Source organism: Ornithorhynchus anatinus, chromosome 10, assembly GCF_004115215.2.
Source record: "Ornithorhynchus anatinus isolate Pmale09 chromosome 10, mOrnAna1.pri.v4, whole genome shotgun sequence".
Classification (NCBI taxonomy): domain Eukaryota; kingdom Metazoa; phylum Chordata; class Mammalia; order Monotremata; family Ornithorhynchidae; genus Ornithorhynchus; species Ornithorhynchus anatinus.
In genome coordinates this window covers 25,236,595-25,262,768 of record NC_041737.1, presented here as the reverse complement: position 1 = coordinate 25,262,768, position 26,174 = coordinate 25,236,595, and the positions used below count along the sequence as shown (strand labels likewise).

The window sequence follows — 26,174 nt, the reverse complement described above, 5'->3', positions numbered from 1 at the left end:
TTATGCTTGGATCCTTAGTGTCACATTATTGAAGCTAGAGGGTTCTGTGATGGTAGACGGTCCCAAAGGTTCCTTTTATATGTTAACATAGTCCTTCCATGTGAAATAAGGAAAAGGTATTTCTCAAATGCAGCACATCACTTGGCAAATAAAAAATTTCAAATTAATGTTGATATCTAACCTCAGAGAAATAGGGGGCACAAAGTGTAAAATGTGTCTGTGTTTACAGTAATAACATCAGTAACATTTCCCATCCTACTTTGATACAGTTTAAAAAACAAAATAAAAAAAAAAGATGTGGGTCCTTGCCTTTGCTAGCACTGCTGGGGAAATTGCAAAGAGAAGTTGCTAGGCAACATTCCCATTATGCTAACATAGTGGGCTCAAATCATTGAAGTTGCTAGGAAACATTTCCACTCAGCTTCTTCCCACAGCACAAAAAACAACTGAAACTGCATGTCTGGAAAGGAGAGGGTAAGGGCTGTTACCCAAACCACCAATTGCTTTAAAAAAGTTTTCTAAGTTGAGATTTCATTCATAGTGAAGAGTGAGGAGAGACCAGGGTCACAATGAGGTAGGTGGAGCCAAGATAAAAGTGGCATGACAATCAGTAGGGCCTGTGAAATGACTTCCACATTATGTGAAATGAGTAATTCCTTCCTTTCAGACTACTACTACTGTAACCTGCCTTCCACTCTCTTTAAAGACATCTGTCTTGGTTCTCACATGCTGTAAAAAGTCCTGTGCTGTATTTGGGAGATGGAGTATAAACCAACAACTACAGCAACATTATCATTTTAGCAATCTTGCACACTGGCCACCCTCTCCCTCCTTCCACCAAACACTAACTTCCTTTCATAGTCTCTGACAAAGTAGTGAGAAGTGAAAAGCCACCAACCATGGTTTTAGGGTGACTACAATTGTCAGGTTAATTTAAAGGATATAGCCTTAAAAAAATGGGATTGTTAAGCACGTTATTGCATTTTTAAACTTTGAAATTAATTAATAAAACATTGCTCTTGGTAGTAATAATAAAAAGAGGTATTTTTAGAAAAAATTCAGTCATTTCTCAGGCCAGTGTTTTCATTAATTTTTCTTTGGTACCTCAACACTCAGTATGGTGCTTGGCATATAGCAAACGTGAAAACGAATGCCATAATAATCACAGTCTTGTTCATTTACCATTTCTCTCTACCTGGCCAACCCTTTCAATAGCTTTGTTAAACATCAGCCACCACAACTTACCTAGACCTCCACCTAGAAGCAGCGTGGCTTAATGAATAGAGCATGGGCTTGGGAGTGAGACATCATGAATTCTAATCCTGGCTCCGCCACTTGTCAGATGTGTGACTTTGGGCAAGTTGCTTAACTTCTTTGTGACTCAGTTACCTCATGTGTAAAATGGGGATTAAGACTGTGAGCCCCATTTGGGACAACCTGATTACCTCAGCACTTAGAACAGTGCTTGGCACATAGTAAGTGCTTAACAAATACCATCATCATCATCACCTTTCAGTGCCCCTAGCCTCAATCCTTTCCTTCCTTCCTCCCTGAGGCCCTCCAGTATCTCAACTCTGCTCCTCTTAGGCTCGTCCCATACCTATAACAAACCTGCATGGCCATATTATAAAAAATATTTCCCACTGCAACTATCTCTGTCCTGTAGATGTTTTACAGCCGAGTCAACAAAACCATAAGCATGGGATGGGAGTCCACAGCTGTCCATTCATTCATTCATTCATTCATGCAATCATATTTTTTGAGAACTTACTTTGTATACAGCACTGTACTAAGTGCTTGGGAAAGTACAACACAACAAAAAACTGTGACATTCCCTGCCCACAATGACTTTACAGTCTAGAGCTGGGGAGACAGACATGAATACAAATAAATAAAATTACAGATATATATGTAAGTGCCTTGGGGCCGGGGTAAGGAGGAAGAGCAAGAGAGCAAGTCAGGGTGACACAGAAGGGAGTGGGAGAATGGGAAAAGTGGGGCTTAATATGGGAGGGCCTCTTGTGGGAGATGTACCTTCAGGAAGTCTTTGAAGGTGGGGAGAGAGGGATGTGACTTGTCCTGAACGTTTGTGTAGAAAAATGATCTCAGCAGCAGAGTGGGGTGGGGACAGACAGGAGGCCAGGAGGTCAGCCAGAAGACTAGGCTGTTTCTCACCCATTTCTGTTCAAGCCCCCCAGAACCTCAAGGGATCTAAATGGCAAGAAACAACCATGACAGGAATATATATATATATACACAATAAATAATATATATTTAATGCTGTGCAGGGAGGAGGTTGGATATAGATGCGGGGTTATCCCAGCACAGAAGTGGAGCTGCTTAAGTTGTTAATTTTAAAAATTAGGTGTGTGCATCATGTTGATTTCTCATAAGTCACAGGATTTTTACATACCCAGGATTTGTGGTTCACCCTAAGTGGGGGGCAAGAACATGGGGCAGGGTGTTAGAATCATTTGGGAGGAATGTTTCTGGTAACAAACTGCATTATAGCACTACATATCTCAGAATGTAACCATAGTCCTAAAACAGGACTCCTGTCTTGACTAGATTGCTTTTGGGCTTGAAAGCAAAATAATGATGATGACAACAATGAAGATGGTTTGCATTTGAATAATATTTTCATTTACAAAAATATATTATTGTCAATCATTATACTTCTATCTTCACTGTGACCCTGAAAGGTAAGGAGAGTGAGGGTGAAGAGGACCCCCATGCTTTTCCCAGGAAACAGAACCAAGGAGCCCTGTCTTGGCAAGCATTCACATAGCAGTGCCGATGGTAATTGTAGCTGGGTTGCAGTGTGAGAAAAGTGAAAATAAACAATGTGGAGAGAGCAAGAGTCTAGCAAATGGGAAGTCTGCTGAACCACCTGACCCACTAACAGGGCAATCCTGCTTAGATTCAGTAAGTAAACTGGACAAGGTAGTTGGAAAAAAGAAAAAAAGAGACAATCTTATGATATAGCCTAATACATGTCTAAGCTCCATAAAAAAAACTCCACTATGGGCATGGGTCTGCCCAAGTCAGATTTGGTAAAGTTATAAAGATAACTTGGGAATAGAGTGTGAATAGATGTGGGATATCCTAGACTTCCTCTTTTACACCTGCTCACTGCTATGGTAAAGTGCATTCACATATGTGCATTTCTCCATGCAGTGTTGCACAAGCTAGCAGGACAATGCTTAAAATAATGCAGGACACAGAATATGCATTCTTGATATAATTTAACAACATGGGATGATATGATGACACCAGGAGGAATAAGAATACAACCAGTTCTTTAGATGGCAGTTTTGTTTCTAAAGAACCTTGTGTTACAGAAAACACACACAATAATATTCACACTGACCAACTCCATGTATATATTTAAAACATCCTTTCTCTGCAATTAAACTGGATCATATCTTGACAGATAGCTGTCCATGAAAGAACACTCCCTAAATGCCTAATAACAGTCTATCCATACCACATAGTGAAAACGTATACCATGGGGAACCTGATGGTACAGCCAGAATTAGAAGAGGGGAAATAATGTAAGAACCTTTCATAGGGAGAAGATATCTTGAAGAATGCATTCTTCACAAAATTAATTCACAGAAATCAACAAAAAGAATAAAACATAAAACTTCCATTTACCACTAGAAGAAATTAGTAAAGATAAAATATTCATAAAAAGTACAGGCATATTAAAATGTTAGAAGAATGAGTTAAGCAATTTTCTTAAAATTTCAATTATTTTACATGATTAATGATTGTCAAAAGGAAGTAATATATGCTTTATCACTTTCACCTGAAGAAACAACTATATGAAATAAATTCTCCCTTTGGTACCTAAGTATATCTTCATATAGATGAGATTTTTTTAGTGGCCTCCAACTGATTAGAGCATTGCTCTTCTGGGAACAGTGGGTAAGATGTAATCCTTTACAACTGTACAACATTGACATTGACCTAGTTTTGTTTTTTAATATGAAAGAAATGTAGAAGTAAGATCTCACAGATAAATTAAAATCCATGTTCCCATAATTACCATCAGTTTGTTGTTGCCAAATGATTTACCACCATGATTCATTTGCTACTTTAGTACAATTAGGATAGTAATGTTGCATCTAGGGGCATTTTATATCACTTGCTTCCTTCCCAGCATAGTGCATTCAGCATGCTGTAGCTCATTTATATGTACTTTAGCCATTTTTTATTTTTATTTTTTATTGCTTCCAGAAGGAGGTTGATAAGATTATAATTAAAATCCTCAATTGAATTATGATGGTGTTATATAGATACAAAATATCACCATATAAATGGATTTAAAGCAGGTCATTTTAGGAATATGAAGAATACAAAGTAGAAAAATATGATGGCCTGTTTAAATCTTTATTGATTCTTTAAATAAATCCATTTATTCTTCAGAGGAGTTTGTAGAACAAAAATGAAGCCCTCCCCCAACCAATTTATTTAATTTATTTCAATCCAAAATCACTATTTTTCTGACAATGACAGGCTAGTTAAAAGTAATGAAATTTTGAACCTGTGCCTTCCTAATGAGAATTCCAACAGAAGGGTCAAACAATGCAAATTACAAGGGTGATCTGTTTACATTTGGAAAACCTAAACTGCCTATGGTTTTCCCCACTTGCCACACATACTGCCATTTCTTTGCTATTATTTCAAGCCCTTTTAAAGTCTTCAGGGAGTTATTTTTCTCATCACAAGAGAAATTAAAACAGTTTGAGGTAATGGTCTATGCAATTTCCTAGAAAGAAGACATGTGATATTTAAGCAAAGTTAAGTTATTGTTTTACTGTATATGGTTTAATATTATAATATTTAATATATAAAATAAAATATATAAACTATATATTGATTCAGAAATATTTAAATGACTAAAGAATATTTCATAAATACACTCATAAAAAAGAAAATAGGTAACTAAACATCTAAGTGTAGTGATTACAAAGTGGAAATTAAACTGGGATTGGAAGAATGATTGTAGCTCACTTTTCTCCATTTCTGGAATCCACCTAGCCACAAACCTCCTGGACTGACATTTTAAAAATACTGTTAACCATACTCTGTCTTAGAAGCATAGTGTGACTTTAGCCCACAGCAAAGAACAGTGGACATGATCCTTGCTGCAAGGCAAATATAAGAAATGTAAGAAGCAGCACCAAGGCCTTCTATAGTGGCCATACACCTAGAAAAGTATTTGATACCATTAGCAGACCTTGACTCTGGCAACTTCTAAAAAGATGCTCTGAAAAGTTTGTCAAGATCTTAAGATTGAGAAATGATGATGCATCAGTCCAAGTCAGAATTGGAGGGGCTGCTCAGATGAGCTTTCTCCATTATCAATGCAGCAAACCTAGATTTGATTTGAGGTCAAGTCTTGTTTAATGATTTTTAAGAAGCCATAATCAACGAAACAACAAGGACTCCACAAATGGTTTCAGTACAATTCTTGGATCACCTTGAAATTGTCACCTCAACATAGTAAGAACATTATCAAAAGTCTTGATTCCACAAGAGTTCCTGAAGACTTATGTATGTGCTCTGGAAGCAAATTTACAAGATTACTTTTTAAATGTATACAAAACTCATCATTGAAAAAGAGTTTGTATAAGACCAAAGCAAAATACTAACCCACACCTGGTAATGCATATTCATGACAATGTATATCCAATTACAACAAAGTAAAGTGCCATCAAGGAATTCTGAGATCTAGTTAATAGGCACCCCTTTCAGGGTCACACCTGGAGAGTTTCCAGTACTTTACCAGTCTCAACTATGGGAGGGAGAGTCAAGCAGAGGCATACCCATTCCATTCCTTGCTTGGGCAGTGGCTAACGAGTGGAAGGCAATCTGTTACAAGTCAAAACTTACCTATGCTGGATGGCAGCGGCAGGGAAGAGAGTAGAAGGAGGAGATTCAAGTTTACTATGTGGAAGAAGGCAATGGTAAGCTACTTCCATATTTTGACCAAGAAAACTCCATGAATACACTACCAGGACAATTGCAGATAGAGGTGAGACGTCCTGGGAGAGATATGTCCTTGGCATTGCTATGGATCATAGATGACTTGACCACATGAGACAAGACAAGATGCTGACCAACACTGTAAAAAGCAACAATAAAATAGAAATCCAGGGGAAGAAGATTAGAAAATCAATTTGGAGATTGGCAGATAAAATGTTACATCAACATGGAACAAAATTCAAACCAACTTGAAGATAGGTAAATAGTATTTATTACAAAGCCTCTTCTATAGTTGGGAGACCTGGACCTCTAGATGTCAAATTTGACTTCTAGGGCAGTTCCATTAGCATCCAGCGACACCAAGGTCCTGGAACACATCACCAGTATCAAAGTATTGGGGAAGCAGTGTGGCTTAGTGGAAACAGTAACAGGACTGGGAGTCTGAGGATGTGGGTTCTAATCCCAGGGCTCCATCATATGTCGGCTCCATGACCTTGGACAAGTCACTTAACTTCTCTGTACTTCAGTTACCTCATCTATAAAATGGGGATTAGCACTGTGAGTCCCATGTGGGACAGGGATTGTGTTCAACCTGACTTGTATTTACTTCATCAATTAGAACAGTGTTTTGTACATAGTAAGTACTTAACAAATATCATTATTTTTATTATTTTTGAAGTAAACCTTGGGAAATAGCATTATCATCTTTCCAGAATCTAGGGCTCTGCTAGGCAAATCTGGTTGTACTGCATAATTCCTAAAAATTTTCAGGCTATTAGACATGGCAGAATGATTGATCAAGTCAAAGTTGGGGAAACTCTGTTTCACCCTTTCTATGTTACTGCTAGACTGAGGCAGGGGTGACTGAAAGTTCTATCTATTCTATTCCTCCATGCTTAATATTGTAACAAAAGATCAGTAATTTGCTTCCTATCCACTGGGAAATACTTCTCCACACCACACTATAATCATCTTCAAAAGTCTTTGAAACAGTGATTCAGGAAATTCAGGCGATTGTGCTCTAGAAGCCCAAACATACAAAGAAATGTAAACAATTATAAATCACTTTACAGATTCAGCAAACGGGTATCTTATAGGGCTTGATAATCTGATATCATCAATTTATCTGAAATCATTTCTACCTCCTTTACTCTTGATAGTAGTTATTATGGAGACATGTAATGATTCCACTCCACTGAAGCACACTCTACAGAGACCATGATATCTGTACATCCATATAATTGGCATATTGTAATTTTGAACTTTTTGAACCAACATGCTGCTCCATCTTACTCCCATCCTGCTACTTCTACTGAAGGGGATTGGGAGACGTAAAAGGGGCCCAAAGGCCTATCGGTGGGGTGATGGCATGATGAGGAGAGCAAAACTCACCTCAGCCTTTCCAGGCAGAAACTTACAATGGGACTAATTTCCAACACATGGATAAAAATTCACTTTCATGTTTAAAAATGTGCAACTACAACACAGGAATTGAGAAACTTTGAATTGGGCATCTGCTAATACAAATTTTCCTTTGATGGAATCCATTGGGAATAGCACACATTCGTGGTTAAAATAAACCTTTGGGATTTTCTTTTTAAATGACGTAACTTTTTTCCCCACAGAGACAACCCCTGATTCACCTTCACCCTGAAGTACAATGGTGCTGGACACTTGTGGAAAATTAGCCACTGTCCCTGTAATCTTCTCTTACCTCTTTCCTGTATTCTTTTAAATGGCATTTGTAAGCACTTACTATATGACAAGCACTGTTCCAAGCCCTGGGATAGATAACTTGTCAGCTGTGTGACTTTGGGCAAGTCACTTCACTTCTCGGTGCCTCAGTTACCTCATCTATAAAATGGGGATTAAGACTGTGAGCCCCACGTGGGACAACCTGATGACCCTGTGTCTACCCCAGCGCTTAGAACAGTGCTTGGCACATAGTAAGCACTTAACAAATACCAACATTATTATTATTATACAAGATAAGCTGGACAAAGTCCCTGTCCTACATGGGGATCACAGTCTAAATCTAAGGAGGGAAGAAGGATGATTTAATTCCCATTTTACAGATGAGGTAACTGAGGCACAGATAATTTAAGTGACTTGCCCAAGGTCACACAGCAGACAAGTGGCAGAGCTGGGCTCAGAAAGAGGATGTACAAGTAGCTTCCCTGAGATAAATAAATCTTTATATTTTTTTTTCAGGATCAGAAATATAAAAAATTTGTGATCTCACACTTACAACCATGAAGAAGCAATAGTGTTGAAACCTGGAACAATTAATTATGGTGATAGTGCTGGGGCATAGATTGCCATATATAAGCAGATGAGTAGGAGATGGCAGATGTTATTCCAAAAATGTAAGCTTATTTGGGCTTCGCATACTGTGCAATCAAAGAAATGGCTAGTGTGCAAACATGTAGTACAAGTGAGTCCTTGTATATAGTAGTATATGTGATTATGGCAGAATGGGTTTTTTTGAGTCATGTGATTGCAATAATCTGTTCTAAGAATAAGGGGAGGTAAATCAGTCTAGTAGAAATAATACTTGCCCTTAAGGAGCTTATATTATAATAGGGGAAACAGACTCTAAAATAAATTACAGTTAGGGGAAGCACTAATTTTAAAGTGCTGTTATGATGAGGAGTAGTGTGAGCACCTAAGTTCTTTGGGACTGAGGACTCAGTTGCAGACACAGAAGTAAGGGAAATAGGATGGGAGGATATTAGATTAATCAGGGGGCTTTTATGGAGGAATTATGATTTTAGTAGGGCTTTCAAAATGAGAGTAATGGTCTTTTGGATGTGAAGGGGAAGAGAGTAAGCAAAAGGGAATGGAGAAGAGTGAGGCGCAGTTAGTAGGCTGGCATTAGAGGAGTCAAATGGGAGAACTTGGTTGCAGTAGAAGAGGATCAAGGATAAGTAGAAAGGAGAAAGCCTTGAAGCTGATGATGAGGAGTTTTTGCTTAATATACATTCTACATTCTGGCATCTCTCTAAACTTTTATTTGGTTCTAAAGTGACCTCTGGATTCTTGATTCTGGACCCTCTCTACTTGTTCCATATGATTATACCTCAATCCCAAGCAACTCAACAATCCCTTTCTGCAAGCATCCACACCCCAACCATATCCTCTCTTAAGCAAATGAATAATTATGGTATTTGCTAAGTACTTACTATGTGTCAGGCACTGTTCTAAGCACTGGAGTAGATAAAAGATAATCAGGTTAGACACAATACCACTTTGGGTTCATGGTTAAGCCCCATTTTACAAATGAGGGAACTGAGGCACAGAGAAGTGAAGTGACTTATGCAAGGTCACACAGCAGACAAGTGGCAGAGCTAGCATTAGAACCCATGACCTTCAGACTCCCAGGCCCATGCTCTATCCACTGAGACTATGAATTAGACTTTCTTGTCCTCTTTCCAGCATGCTACATGCACTAACGAAGTCCAGGACTGATATCTTCCCCAGAGTATGTATCTTCTACTCAAGGAGCTGAACATGGTTGGCATCAATCCAGAAATCAGGCTGACTTCTGCCACCTCACATTTACATTCACTTGCTGTAACACTCTTGTCTCTGATTCACTGGTCATAGTCTCACCTTTCCAAAATTTCTTATTCCTTCCAAACCACCAGAATGTAGTGCTCCTCATCTTCAAAGCCTTCCTTAAAACCACCTTCTCTAGGAAGCATTTCCCAACAAATTTCCAGCATCTCTGATGATGCCATTCCACACATAGTCGATGTATGCACTGATTTATATACTTTATTTTAAGCTCGTTGAGGTCAGGGAATGTGTCTATGGCTTTATTGTACTTTTTGAAGTGCGAAATGCAGTGCTCTGCAGAGTAAGTGCTCAATGAATATGACTGAATGAACGAAATTCATTTTTTTTTCTTTTCTCTATATTGTTGTAATTACTAGTTGGGGCTCAACAGGTACTAATGAATTAAGTGCAAGAAGGGCTGAAAGAATAAAAAAATTCCTCACAAAGGAATCTTGGAACAAAGTTAGCAAGCAAAAAAGCAGCACTTAAAACACAGTTTCACTAGGTGGAATGTGTGAGGAGAATTGATTCACCAGGATATCCAGGTGGCATATAGTCAAGAAATGAGAACAGAACAAATATTTTGAAGATATGCTAATATGGTATCAAAATATAGGTTAGTGTAAAAATATTAACATAAAACAGCTGGTAGAATGACCTTTATGCAGTATACTGGACGGAAGTTGGTCTCTATGAGCAGAGGTTTAGGAAAGATAAGGATGTTAAGTAGACTGCAATGCAGTGATAGGCACTACAAGTTCCATATGCATCTCGACAAAAATTGACAGTCTTTAGGGGAACACAATGTGGAAATAATATTGATCAGACTTATTTTTCACTAATCCTCTCCCATAGGTCTAGAATCTCAGGATCAGCAGTATCGTTTTTAAATATAGACTGCTCTATTCTATGTCCCAGATAGTTTTCTAGATAGGTTCTATAAAAATGCTTGTTCTTATCAAAAAATGATAGAAAAAACCCAGTCCTGATACAAGTGCCATGACATGGTGCCTGGGGTATTTGAGGAATCCCTAGTATTGACATTTTATATTCACCAAGTCATGCCCAGATATTATCCTGGGCTTCTTTATAATGGTCAATACATATGTGTCCTAAACATAGGCCTAGGTTTAGTGCATGAAAGCATTGTTTCTGCCTATGTGCCTCTTATTTTTTTCTATTCACACTAGCCTTCCTTTTCCAGAGCCTTTAGCAAGATTCAAGGTATATGAATGAAAAAGAAGCAGCAGTGGATGTGCCTCTATTCAAAGCATTTAGGAAGCACAAAGAATGCAGTATCTGAAGTACTCCAAAGAGATGAGGATTTATATAATGAATGCAGTTTTGGCAGTGCCTGCCAATGCATATGAGTGTGAGGGGAGTGATTAGAATGCCACACATTTGGCTCAGATTTTCTGGGCCAAACCAATATAGCCTGGTTTATCCCCAGTTTATAGTCTGCCTGAGCCTGAGTGGTTTTGTTAATTTGTAGTCTAGTCCTGCTGAACCCTTGCCCTTGGGAAGAAAAATTAGTCATTTAAACCTCTCTCTTGGTCTGGCCCAGCATAGTGCTCTAGGAGATAAGCCTCAAACAAAGCAGGAACCTAAATGCATACTTAACCACAAACTTTCCTTTCCTTCTCCAAAGACCACCTCTTTTTCCTGCTTTGCTGGGTAGTAACTGTAGTATTTGTTTAGTGCTTACTATGATCCAGGCACTGTACTAAACGCTGTGGTGGATACCAGCAAGTCAGTTTGGATATAGTCCCTGTACCACGTGGACTTACAGTCTAAATCCCCATTTTGCAGATGAAGTAAGTGAGGCACAGAGAAGTGAAGTGACTTGCTCAAGGTCACATAGCAGAAATGTGGTGGTGCCAAGATTAAAACCCATGACCTTCTGGCTACCAGGCCCATGCTGTAACCACTAGGCAATGCCATTTCTCTAAGCCCTAGGCAGACAGGAGAGGATACAGAAGGTGTATGAACCTGCCCTTTACCTGGTAATAACTTGTACCTGTCTAATAACCTAACCTGGGTCTAGGACCAAGAACAGTACTAGATTGCTTGTAGCATGGAAAATCTTGTAGGATGGAAAGTGTTCTTTCTCTTAATACTCACTAACTGCAAACACTACAAGGAAATATGGCTACCACTCACAGCCAATAATCCAGTATTCTGATTTACTATAAATATAAAAGTAGAACCATTTATAGGGATCACACATTTCTATAAACCACAGTAAAAACCTGGTGTCTTGAAGAGGAGTGGAGACCACTCAGTATTTGGTAAACACCTCTTTGGTGAGTATTTTTTTTTTAAAGATGCTGGTAGTTTACCTGGATAAAGTGAGTGCTACCAACAACGGCCTAAAAAGCAGGCAAGCTATTAACAGTGTCTGCTGTTACCACTGAGATAGTCCAGCATCTATCAACTAAGCCAAATCTTAACCTTGGATTTATACATGAAAATATATTGTTGAGGGAAGAGATGACTTCTCTATTGCCCTCATTTGTATAGGACAACTTCTTTTAAATAAATGTATTAAGCATAAATATATATATATATATATATGCACATATACACAAATTTACATAGAGCTGTCCTTCATTTTCCTTGGTGTCACTCTTGATTTTGTACTCCTATCCATCTGTGTGCAAAAGAGATATATGTGGGATGGAAAAATGGTTTAAAAGAAAGGATTGATTCTTGTTTCACTAACAGAGTCTTCCCCAAATCTGACCTACATGGGTTTTCCCTTACTAAAATAAGAGTAATTGCTCTCCCAGTTGCTGCGTTTTCGGCTGGTCCATCTCCTGGAGTGTCACAGTGCATTGCTGGCTCATAGTGCTTGAGATTGTGCTTCACCATACCTTGAAAATGCTTTTCCTGCTGTCTGCTTATTGAGTTTTCCCCTCTTCACTTTCTCAGGCAGCAGTCACTTGCATATCCTGCTGTTACCATTCTCCTTACATGTCCCACCAGCAGAGCTGAATTGCTATGTGCTTTACTTCAATGTTGGTGAGACTCCCTGAGTTTGCTGACCTCATTGTTGTTAATCCCCTCCATGTCATTTGCTGTTGAGTATGGTTTATAGGCATGAGAGGGGAACTGTCAGGACCTGAATATGTCTTCTACCAATTGATGGTATTTATTGAGCCCTTGTACCATGTGCAAACAACACTACTAGATACTTGGGAGAATTCAATACATTTAAGTTGGTTGATGTGATCCCTGCCCACAAGGAGCTTACAGTCTAGAGGGGGAGACAGATATTTCTAAAAATAAATAAATCGCATGTATGTATATAAATGCTGAGTAGCTAATAGTGGAATGAGTATCAGATGGTTAAAGCCTCTAGATCCAAGTGTACAGGTGATCAATCAATGAACCAACCACATAACTTACTGTGTGCAGAGCACTGTATTAGAAGAATACAGTATAACAAAGTTGGTAGACAATTCCTGCCCACAAAAACCTTACAGTCTAGATGGAGTGACAGATATTAATATAAATAAAAATTTACTAATATGTACAAAAGTGCCATGGAACTGATAGAGGGGTGAATAAAGGGAGAAAATCCAGGGTAAGGGTGACACAGAAGGGAGTGGGATGAGAGTAAAGGAGGGCCCAGTCAGGGAAGGCCTTTTGGAGATTTGAAGGTAGGGAGACTATCTGAAAGATATTAAGTGGTAGGGCTTTCCAGGCCAGAGGCTGGACATGGGAGAGGTCAGTGGTGAGATAAATCAGATCGATTTACAGTGAGAAGGTTGGCATTAGAGGAGAGAAGTGTGCAAGCTGGGTTGCAGTAGGAGAGCAGCGAGGTGAAGTAGGAGGGGACAAGGAGATTGTGTGCTTTAAAGCTGATGGTAAGAAGTCATCTGATGAAGAGGTGGATAGACAACTGAGGTTTTGAGGAGTAGGGAAACAAGGGCTGAATGTTTTGTAGAAAAATAATTTGGACAGTAGAGTGAAGTATGAACTGGAGTGGACAGAGACAGGAGGCAAGGAGGCTGATACAGTAATTACACTGGCACAGGATAAGTACTTGGTAGCAGGTTGGATGGGAGGAAAGGATAGATTTTAGCAATGTTGTGAAGGTTGAATCAACAGGACTAATATTAAATAGGTGGGTTGAATGAGAGAGATGAGGCAAGGATAACACCAAGGTTATGGGCTTGTGAGATAGGAACGATGGTATGGTCTAGGGGAGTTTGTGCTTTAGGTCTCCTACTTCAGTAGGACTTTTAAATATGCTTTCTCAGTGTCAGAGGAAGTGGACCACTGAACACCCTATTTGCCAGTTCTGAATAAGTAGCAGCAGCAAGACATCACAAAGAGCCTGGAGTAGTTCAAGACAGACAGTTTGATCATCTCTGGCACTACTGAAACTCAAACAAAGAAACTTCCTTTCACACAAACCAACATGGAAACAAAAATCATCCCCAAAAATGGTTCCGATTTACTTTAATCAAAAGTGGTAGGGACTGGAACTATTTGCTTCAGCAGAAAGAGGGATTTTCTATTTCTATCATCCAAAGGAGGAATCAGCACTGTTTACATTACCAAAGGAGGAATTTTCTCTGGAAAAAAAAAAGGTTCCTGTTTCCTCATCTTGCAGGGATTTTTGATGGATGGGCACCAAGGGAAGGAGTTTGGGAAGCAATTAGAAGTATGGATTTATTATGCAATAAAAAGCACAGGTCTTTACTGAAAAGTCTATGTGTTAAGACTGTATTAATAAATTCCATTAATTGTTTTTTACAGCATTTAAGCGCTTACTATGTGCCAGGCACTCTCTTACATTTTGGGGTAGTTACAAGGTTGTCAAGTTGGACACAGTGGACACAGCCCTGTCCTGCATGGTGCTCAGAGTCTTAATCCTCCTTTTACAGTTGAGGTAACAGACTCAGAGAAATGAAGTGATTGCCCAAGGCGTCCCAAGGTAAACCGAGGGTCCCCACCATCTAAAGGTCAAGTGATATCTTGTGATGGCCCAAACCAGGAAGGCGGAATTTGGAAGTATAAATGGGATACTGCCCCTACAACCAAAACTGCTAGATTGACACCCCAAGCCAGGAATACAGAAGGTGTCCCTCACCCATGCCAACAAAATTAGTTATGGAGGAAGGGGGAGGGCAGAGCTTGGATAAATTGAGGCCGGAAGCTGGAATGGCCTTAGGAGCACAGGTAATAAATACCTGCAGCCTCTGACCTTCTGGATAGCAGATCCAGACTTACAGCAGCCGGCTGTGGTCACCTCTGCCTAGAGCGTGGGATGCCCATTCTGCTTGCACCAAGTGAGGAGCCGTGGGATGAGTGAGTGTCCCACTAAACGCTCGTGGAGCTGGAAGCTAGGGTACTTCGCCACGGGTGTGTAATGCATAAATGGGTTCCTACCAGGTGGGAAGCATTCATGAGTGATAGCTAGCTGCCTCGCCATGTGTGGAAGAAGTGAATTCTTCCATGGTGGAAAGTGTTTGTGGGAAAGATTTAGGTGTTTCACCATGGGCGACTAACACATAAGTGTATTCCTCCCAATAGGGAAGAGCTCTAATATCATTAAATAATCACATTCCACCCAAAAGAGCCCTCCTGAAAGGGAAGTTCAATTTGCCACATTCAAAAAATCAAATAATTCAATTTGCCTCATGGAATAAATTTTTCTTAAAACTCAGCCTTTCTGTCCCCAGTCTCTCTCTCTCGCCTCACCAATTCCTGAACCAAGCTGTCTCTGGGTAACACAAGGTCAAACAACAGACAGGTGGCAGAGCCAGGATTAGAACCCAGGTTCTTCTGACTCCCGGACCTGTGCTCTCCCACTAGGTGAAGTTGCAATTTATTGATTTCAAAGATGTGTATCTACTAGATTATGCTGAGATAGTGCAGCCTGGCATATGAATCCAGTGGGATACTAATTAAGGAGACCTGTTGTGAACTGTCCCCTAGCAGGTCAGTGGTAAGGGACATGCACTTAAGCTGCATAATCACTATTTCCCTCAGGTAATAGGAGATGCAGTAGTAATTATCAGAAGGATAGTTCACTAAGAGTACAGTTTACAATAGGTGAGTTAATGGTTATTTATTGGGCACTTGCTGTATACAGAGAACTGTACTAGCTACTTTAAAGAGTACAATGATATGATCCCTGTCTTTAAAGAGCTTATGGTTTGGTGGGGAGAAAGACACAAAACAAATAGGAGAGAAGAAGAGAAAATAAAAAGTGATATGTCGATGTTTAAGTGGAGTATCATAAGTCGATATGTACAGAAATGCTGCAAGTTGGTGTGAGTGCATGAGTCCTTAATTGGTTCAGGAGTGCTGAAGTAGTTGGAAGACAGTACCTGGGGAGAGAAAAATTAATTGAATAAGGCCTCCTGACAGAAATGCGACTATATAAAGGTTTTGAAGAGCAGGAGACCTGTGGTCTGGCAAATTTGAAGAGAAAAATAGATATGTTGATGAATATGTGTTCAAGTAGTAGAATACATAAATCAATATGTTCAGAAGTGTGAGTGCATAAGTACAGAAATGAAGCCAGGGAGGTAGTTCAGTGGGTATGGCTCAGGGAGAAAAAATTGAATCAGGGAAGGCCTCCTGGGGGAGATAGCATGTCAGAAGGATTTTAAATAATGGATAGAGCTATGGTCTACTGGATTTGAAGTGGGAGGAAATTTCAGGCAGTAGGAAAGCTTTGAGAAATGAATTGGAGGCAGGAAAGATGAGAGCAAAGTGAAGTGAATAGGTGAATTTGAGAAAATCAGAATGTGGGAGGGGTGGTACTGTGGGAGAAGAGAGCTAATAAGGAAGATGAGCAAAGCTTAAAAGAGGGAAAATGATTTAAAGCTAATTCATCAGTGGTATTTATTCACTTTTACTGAATGCAGAGCACAGTACTAATTGTTTAGGGTAGGACAATACAACAAATTTAGTAGATGCAATCCTGGCCCTCAAGGACCTTGCAGTCTCCAGGGGGAGACAGGTAGTAAAATAGATTGAGGATTGGGAAGTATGTGAGTATAATAATAATGTTGGTATTTGTTAAGCGCTTACTATGCGCAGAGCACTGTTCTAAGCGCTGGGGGAGATACAGGGTAATCAGGTTGTCCCACGTGAGGCTCACAGTTAATCCCCATTTGACAGATGAGGTAACTGAGGCACAGAGAAGTGAAGTGACTTGCCCACAGTCACACAGCTGACAAGTGGCAGAGCCTGAAGTCGAACCCATGACCTCTGACTCTGAAGCCCAGGCTCTTTCCACTAGGCCACGCTGTTTCCCTAATTACATAAGTACAGTGGAGGTGGGGTAAATATCAAAGTGCTTAAGGTGTATACAGCCAAGGGTTTAGTCAATGCAGTGTTGGAGGTGTGGGAATAAAGGGCTTACTCTGGAAAGGCTTCTTAAAAGAGATGTAATTTTAGGAGGGCTTTGAATGTGGGGAGAATTATAGAGTGGCAGATATAAAGGGAGAGGGGTTCCAGGCCAAAGGGAGAATGTGATCAAAGGGTGGGCAGTGAGATAGACGAAATGAAGGTACAGATAGTAGGTTGGTGTTAGAGAAACAAAGTGTGTGGGTAGGGTTTTAGTAGGAAATCAGTGAGGTAAAATAGGAGGGAAATAGTTGCTTGAGTGCCCTAATGTTGATAATAAGGAGTTTCTGTATGAGGATGAGGTGCATGAGAAATGATTGGAGGTTCTTGAAGAGTGGGGGAACATGGACTGAATGTTTCTGTAGAAATATGACATCCAGGCATAATGAGTGAAGTATGGATGGAGTGGGTAGAGACGGGAGGCAGGGAGATCAGCAAGGAGGCTGATGCAGATATAATAACCATACTAATGGCATTTGTTAAGCACTTACTATGTGCCAAGCACTTGTCTAATCAAGGTGGGATAGGATAAATGTTTGAATTAATGTGGTATCAATTGGAATGGAGAAGAAAGGACGATTGGATTTTATCAATGTTATGAAGGTTGAACCAACAGGAAATGGTAACAGACTGAATATATTGATTGACTGAAAGAGATGAGTTGAAGATAACACAAGGGTATGTAGGGATCTGTGAGACAGGGAGAATGGTGGTGCTGTTTATAGGATCAGGAAACTCAATAGGAGCACAGGGTTTGCGTGTGAAGATAAGGAGTTTTGTTTTGAATATTTTAAGTTTATGGTGTTCGTGGGACATCCAAATAGAGATTTTTAAAGCATACATATCTCCAGTGCTTTGAATAAACAGAATATAATGTACAGGACACTCTCGTTTTCCGGTCTCAAAGAAGAATACGTGCACAGCTAGTTCTTTATTCTTAAGGGGGATTTGTATTCACTCTGGTGGTGAATGAGACTGAACACTAGATATGTATACCATACAAATGATTTTTGTTTTTAATGAGTCCTGCTTTAAAGGATAATATATAAGCAAACAGGGTTTCCATACATAAAAAGTGAAAAAAAAATTACAACCAGTCTCTAAATATAACTTGACAGAGGTCACCTTTGTTCAGATTTCCTTCTTTTCTCTCCTGTCATTTATTTCCTCTTTCTCCCTCATAGTGTTATACCCTATAGCATTCTTCTCACCAGCTCCTCCTGTGAATTATGCAAGAATACTTATCAAGATAGATGCCATGTAAATTTAAAGACATCAAAGTACTTTCAGATAATAACTTAAGGAGTACTATATTACAGATGTGAGCATCAAAATAGAAAATATCAATTGGATAAGGATTCTCATCAGTGAAATGTATTCAGTTTTAGCATCTCAATAGGGAGAGACAGTTCTAGTACCTTTTTTTAAATAAGAAAGTATTTTGCTTAAGCTTTTAGCAGGAAAAAGTTTGAATTTATTAAGTTATTCATTTGATTTGCAAGGTTGAATGATGTCAGTGTTTTATGAGATAAAAGAGATGTTGTGGCATTTTCTTTTTCTCTCATCCTTTTCCTCAAGGACACTTTTGAAAGTGCCTATCAAAAAAAATTGCCAGAATGTAAGTGGAAAAGAATGTTGCCTAGGTGACCACTTAGGTGTCAGAATTAATCATGGCAAATGTCACAGCCCTGCAAGGAGCAGTTTCCTAAAATGTGCTTCTGTAGACTCCAGGAAAGAGGCAAAGGGATGGGATATGGGGAGGAAGTGTTGGGGCAAGATGCCATCTGTGAAAATTCTGTCATTCCAAAAAGTCTTAACCAGATGTCCACTTACTATTGTGTGGCTGCTAATATTCTTATATTCTGCTTATATGTGCCATTGTACTAAGCTCATAGATATACAAGCTAATTATAACCAATGGTTGTTTAAAGATATTTAAATGAAAGGAATGATTTCTATATCAGAAGCAGTATGGTGTAGTGGATAGAGCATGGGCTTGGGAGTCGGAAGGTCTTGGGTTCTAATCCTGATCTTCCACTCGTCCACTATGTGACTTTGGGTGAGTCACTTCACTTCTCTGGACCTCAGTTATCTCATCTGTAAATTGGAAATTGAGACTGAGTGCCTCATGTGGGACAAGGACTGCATCCAATCCAATTTACTTCTATCCACTCCAGCGCTTAGTAGAGTACCTCGCATATTGTAAGCACTACACACAATTATTATTATTACTCTACCAAGTGCTTACTGCAGTGCTGTGCATACAGTAAGTAGGCACTAAACATGACTGACTGCAATAAGCTTGGGGGAGTATAAAACTAAAGAATTAGCAAACACGCTTCCTGCCCATAATGTGCTTACAGTCTAGAGGAGGAAACAGACATTAATATGAATAAGTTATTGATAATACATAATTTAAAGATATTTACATTAGTGCTGTGGAGTTGAGGTGGGGTGAATATGAAATTTCCAAAGGTCGCAGATCCAAGCACATAGATGATGCAGAAGGAAAAGTGAGCCAGGGAATAGAGGGCTTATTGACTGATTGCAGTATGACAGCTGAATCCTAGGAGAAAATTGGAGCATGTGACCCATCCTGGAGTGCTATCTAGAAATGAAGGTACGTTTTCAATCGAAAGGATCCTCGGATTGAAAGATTGAAACTGAAAGCAGTGATATGCACTGTGACGCCATCAATCAGTCAGTGATATTTATTGAGCAGTTACTATGTGCAGAATGCATGGGAGAGTACAATAAAACAGAATTAGCAGATGCATTGTTTGCCTATAACGAGCTTCAAACAGTGGACAACCTGTGTGGGTGCATCATGGGGTTGAGACTTTCACTCCCTACCAAACCTCTGAGCTATTCCCAGTGAAGGGTTCCCTGCTCAGGCCATAAAAATCCTCAGCAAATAGTTCTAATGGGAAGAGCACTTCACACCTCTTGCCTTCCACAGTAAACACCTGTTATGTCTGCCTACTGTCTCTTACCTTGATGCTTTCTTAGTGCATCAAACACCTAGGCATTAGGATACTAACACTGCCTCTAAAAAAGGCAGTACAGGCATGTGCTCAGTGTAATAGGCCCTAAATAGGCTTGGAACTCCAGTTGGCACAACTGAATTGCACTCCCAGTTCTGCAACCCCTGCTCAAGATCTATAAGTAGCAGAAATAGTAATACTAGTAGTAATAGTAAAAATAGTAGTTGTAGTAGTTCTATTTATTAAGCACCCCCCAGTACACAATGACAGGAGCCATACTATTGGACTGTGCCTCCTCTGAAAAACTGTAGGTTGAAATTAAACTTCAGTATAATGCCACAGTGATGAAATAAGCCTTCCAATCCCCTCACTCTGCTAAGTCAAGAAAGGAACACTATGGAAGCTCATCTTCGTGTAGACTGAAATCAGAATAAGGAAGTAGATATACTGTTTTTCAACATTTCTGGGATTTTCACCTTTTTTTATAAAGAATTCTGTCAAAGGGATATTTGAAGCTTACAGATTTTACCTAGCAGATGGCACTGTGAATGTGATCACACAAAGTACTGTCCTTGGTGGGCATTTAGGGAACATTTTGTACTTTGCAAATAATCAATGTGTGCTGTGCTAATGCCAATCATCTCTCTGGTAGTCAAACCATCAAAACAATTGTAAAGAATTGTTTATATTTTCAATCATGTAAAATTTGGATTGAATTATCATAGCAGAATTTGCAAATTTTCAAACAAGCTATCTTACCTAACTACCCTCACCATCTAATTTCCATCATCAGTACTGACAACAGAGAAACATCATCATCATCATCATGCATTTCTGGAATGCATGCCGGTTGCCTAAGAATTTACTGGTAAGTGTATTGGACATAATCCTTGCACTCTAGGAATCTGTGACAAATGTAAATTGAACAGATTATATTTATAGATTTATCATCAGTTTAACAAATTTTCTTAATCTCATTAAATATAACAAAAGACTATTAATTTATCCTTATATTTTATTTTATCACTCACCTTTGATGAGGCTACTAAATTTTAGAATTCACTTTCAAGTGTGTAGGGGTCTACTTTGCTATTTGTAGTTTTCTTAATTCTGCTATTATAATACTTGGAAGTTACTCTATTCTTCATTAGTTTCTATTGGATGAAAAAGATTATAGATGAACCATTGGTTTGGCCTGTTAATTTCAATAAGGAATTGAAAGATGTGTTTGCTTTCTAAGCACCACTGAATGCTACTCTGATCAGCTCATCTGTCCAGGACAATTAGAGACTGTATCAAGGCTGATAGACATCAATGAACACTGGTGGAAACATCTGGAGGCCATTCCCTACTACCCTCCCCACCACTGGGGGACGGAATAAACAAACCCTCAGAATTCTCTCAGGATGGGTGGTCAGTAAACTAACCCCCTGCATGGGTCATATATCCACTTGCCATTTCTCATCTGCAATATCCATGGCTCTGTAAAATCCCACTGGTGTGGAAAGCAGTTTTTCCTTATTTTAACCTTAAAGGGTAAGAACTCATGTGTCAATCTGATATGGTTCTTCCCAGACTACATGGATTAAAGAGCTGTGGGGGCATAGTTATTTCCCTGTTCTTTTGTGGCCGAGTGTATGGAGCTCTAGAAGTTCCATTCATTCAATAGTATTTATTGAGCGCTTACTATGTGCAGAGCACTGTACCAAGCGCTTGGAATGAACAAGTCGGCAACAGATAGAGACAGTCCCTGCTGTTTGACGGGCTTACGCCATGATGGTAGCACGCACCATTGGAGGATTGGGAAATCAAAGATCTCTACCCCCCGGGGAATTAGTTGAAGAGAAATTTTGGCAACATAATGTTTTTTCTTGCCTCTCTTCTCATCACAGAATACCTCCAGAGAGTTGGACCAAACAGACCAGACTAAGGATAAAACTGTCAACTTCTTGCCAGATGAGTTCAATCCTATATGAAGTCACAAGAAGAAAAAAGGATGATAAACTGGTAAGCTATCAGTGAAAGAAAAGATGGATGTATTTTCATGATATTGAATTCCAGAAGCAGGGATTGCAATGAATGCTTTTGCCACTCTTTCTTGCTAGGAGGTAACATTCAAAGAATGTTCATTTCTTCACAAACAGATTTAGAGGTCTAAAATACTCTCTGATGGTCTCATGTAAAAGACACTGATCCCAGGGCTTCCTTGGCCAGAACCTGAGAAGGCCTAATCATTTCCTCTTTTCTTGGGTTTGAGATTCTGTGCTATGTGTTGAGGAACATTCTGACTGTTCTGAGGTGTTTCGTCAATCTATCAATCAGTTGCATTTATCGAGTGCTTACTGTGTACAGAGCACTGTACCAACAGTTTGAGAGAGTACAATAAAACAAAGTTGGTAGACATTTCTTGCCCACAGCACGCTTACATATATATTGAATGAGATTTTCAGTTCCTTCAAACCAAAACCTGAAGTAATCCACCCCCTTAGATCTTAGGGCCAGGAATTGGCTAGGGCTAATCTAGAATCTCCTGGGATTCCCTGGTAGGGCCTGAATACAAGTATTTGGGCAGGCACCTGGAGTAGCCTTAGTCCTGAGGGGTGTTTGCTTCCAATTCCCCATTTGCATACTGAAACCATTATAGAAAGGAGGTTCTCAGATTAGGTGAACCTCTAAGTAGGCGAATGTGAGAATTAATTGAGATGCTTGGGAATTGATCTTAAACTGAACTTTAGGGACTCTAATTTACACACAAATGTACCGTCTTGTACGAGTATTGAAAAGATTTCCTGAATTTTATGAAAAGATTTTTAACATCTCTCAAAATAGAATGCTATCATCTTTGTATAAGGCCTATATGCCTTCATCCATTTTCAAAGATGGTTGATACTGATGAAGATAGGTGCTCTGCTGCAGTTTTGTCTTCAACTTTAGTTTTCTAAATATCAAGAATCACCTAACCCAGGAGTGATTGACAGTTTCATCTGTTTGCTTCTGTAAGTCTTTGCCTGAAAATACTTAAAGATGTATTTCCTAGATTCAAGCATTAATGATTTATTTGCATTGTTGATTGAAAATTATTCAGTAAAGGTAAAGTGTCTCTGGGACTATGTAGCCTTTGTTTTCTTCAGGAGTAATATCAATATTCAAAGGTACCATCTATTCTCATGGATGCTATTAGTCTTTAGGACTGTATCCTAATAATCTATAAATTGATGTTTGTGTTTATATTTTGGAGATCAATATAAAAGTTCTTGAATGATTCTCTCAGGACATTTGATGTTATGAATAGCTTTAATTTTTTTGGTAATTGGAAAATTTAGAAATTGATATGCAAATATAAAGAAATAGGGGTAATTATTGAAGATTTACAGGCACTGTAGAGATCCTGTAATTTGACTTGATGTTACATATACATCACTTTTTGAAAGAAGTGAATTGAACGATGAAATGAGACTGACTGTGAAGACCTATTTATTGTTGCTGAATAGATTGTTTACTCCCAAGTTTGTGTCAAAAAAAATTACTGCTGATGTAACTTTTTTGGTGGGTACAATACACCATTGGCAGTTCATTCCATGTGGACTGAATGGACACTTCTATCCTGTCAGTGTGTTCCTCTCCACTCCACAAAATGCAGTCTCATTGGGGAAAAGAGCAAGAAAAATACTATAGAATGGTATCTGGAAATATTTTCCTGATAAAAGGCAGCATAGAATCTTGTAGTCATAGATTAAAGTTATCTATTTTGGAGATTAAAAGATTGAACTGAAAGGATTATAATTCCCAGTTTTACATTTTATCTATAAACAAGGGAAACTTAAAATTGAGATTAAATATTAGATACTTCTCTCCATCACAACTGGACATATTTGAGGATTGATCCTGTTGACACAGGTCAAATAGAATCATAGACTCTGAGGAAAGGGAAAGGACCACAAAAGGTTATCTAATTAATTCCTTTAGTTCAATCAGCATCAGAAAACAGCTGTGCCTCATTCTTTTCAATGTACCCAGAGAAGACAAATTCATAACTTTCTATCAGCCTATGTTCCAGAGCTCACAACCCTTACAATTTAGAAATTCTTGTTCTCATTGGAAACAGAATGCTGTTAAGTGTCATTCATATAATGTAAACTCTCAAGTTATTTAAAACTCATGGCTATTTCCATTGCAACAAATTCCTTTGGGGCCACTCCACTCCCTTTTGTGGTCTTCTGGACTACAACAAATGCCTATCCAAGGATTTTATAATTGTTGCTTGTCTGAGAGTGTCCTATCTTGTGTGGCAGAATAAATTTTATCCAGTTCCTTATAGGTACCAGACTTTTGCCAGAGCTCCTATTTTCCCCCAGATGATTTATTTTCCATGCATAATTCTTCTCCACTATTCAACTGAGGCTTTTATAGCTGCTATCCTTCAGCTTCAACTTTAGTTTTGAGCTATATCCCTTATTCCCTTTATTCCAGGTTTATTCCTCACAGCTAATGTGTTACAAGACTTATGCCTTCTAGAGGAGGCACATCCAGATTCCAGAACAGTTACTGCAATGGGGTCCTGAACCACAGGAAATTCACCAACAGCCACTACTGTGGGGTAAACTGAAATGGAGCACACAAAATCCTTACATGGGCAGAAAAAACTGGATAAAAACCTAATGAATAAAGCACAACTGTAAAAAATCCAACATAGTAGTGGGAGTTCACTTTGGCAAAAAGACTAACTTGGGCATGAATCAGGAACAAGTTCACTCTCCTTGAACAAAGGCTACAGGAAGATTGGGACACCAAAATATAGGTTTGAAAACACAAACAGGACCTTTTATGGGACAAATCTAATAGTGCAGCAAAGATATGTCTTTACAAGCGAATCATGTGAATCAATCAATAAATTGTATTTATTGAGCACTTACTGTGTGCAGAGCACTGCACTAAGCACTTGGGAGAGTACAATATAACAATATAACAGACACATTCTCTGCCCACAACCAGCTTACAGTCTAGAGGTGGAGACAGAAGTTGAATATAAATTATTAAATAGTAAATAAATTATGAATTTGTATATAAGTAATGTGGGGCTGAGGAGAAGTATTCACTTTATCATCAGTAGGATCATCTTTCAGCTAAACACTAGTGAAATGTATTATTAAACCATGATCTCTAAAAATTCCAGTGCAGTTTAAGATCACAACAGGGCCCAGAAGAGCTGATCTTACTTAAACAATGAAACAAAGCCCTGAGAGCTTTTGGTGAGGCTTACTTGATTCGATTATCAAAGCTTTAAGATTAATCTATAACATGGCTACCTCAGACCTAAAGGGGTCTTGCCAGATCCCACCACCTACAGAATAAGACAGAGCTGTGTTCTAGGTCCAGTCCTCTGCTTTCAGTTGTTATAAATTCATGCTTAAAGTTGTAATGTCGGTTACGGAATCTAGTCTCATAATAATAATAATTATGGTATTTGTTAAATGCTTACTATGTTCCCGGCACTGTACTAAGTACTGAGGTTGATACAAGTAAATTGAGTTGGACATAGTCCTTGTCCCAAGTGGGGCTCACAGTCTCAATCCCTATTTTACAGATGAGGTAACTGAGGCCCAGACAAGTGAAATAACTTGCCCAAAGGTCACACAGCAGACAAGGGTAATTTATTTATTCATATATTGCTTTATATTAATGTCTGTCTCCCGCTCTACACTATGATCTCGTTGTGGGCAGGAATGTATCTATTTGTTGTTATATTCTACCTAGTACAATGCTTTGTGCTTAGTGCAGTGCTTTGTACACGAAATGCTATTGAATGAATGAATGAAAGTGGTTGAGCTGGGATTAGTTTCTTATCCTGAGAAACTCTTAATATAAGAGAAGCAACCAAAGTTCTGAGTCATTAGGAGAAGTAGCGTGGCTCAGTGGAAAGAGCTCGGGCTTTGGATTCAGAGGTCATGAGTTCGAATCTCAGCTCTGCCACTTGTCAGCTGTGTGACTGTGGGCAAGTCACTTAACTTCTCTGTGCCTCAGTTACCTCATCTGTAAAAATGGGGATGAAGACTGTGAGCCCCACATGGGACAACCTGATTCCCCTGTGTCTACCCCGGCGCTTAGAACAGTGCTCACACATGGTAAGTGCTTAACAAATGCCAACATTATTATTATTATTTATTCAAGAGCTCCTATTGGCTGTGTTCCAAGAAGAGGTGGATGAGGTTCAGAGAAAAACCTGAATTTACATAAAAGTTCTGACTTGGTAAGCCCTACATTGTAGAC

At 39.1% G+C, this 26,174-nt stretch overlaps 1 long non-coding RNA gene across 2 annotated transcripts; it reads left to right on the top strand.

The window, feature by feature from the left end:
* The first annotated feature begins 403 nt into the window (after window positions 1–403).
* Window positions 404–24,595, top strand: LOC103170345. 2 transcript variants are annotated; one of them, XR_486107.2, is made up of 4 exons: window positions 404–474; window positions 20,701–20,775; window positions 21,800–21,914; window positions 24,378–24,595. It is a non-coding gene; the product is annotated as an uncharacterized LOC103170345 (long non-coding RNA). The 2 variants fall into 2 exon arrangements; XR_486106.2 differs by having other exon boundaries at window positions 444–574.
* The last annotated feature ends 1,579 nt before the right edge of the window (window positions 24,596–26,174 follow it).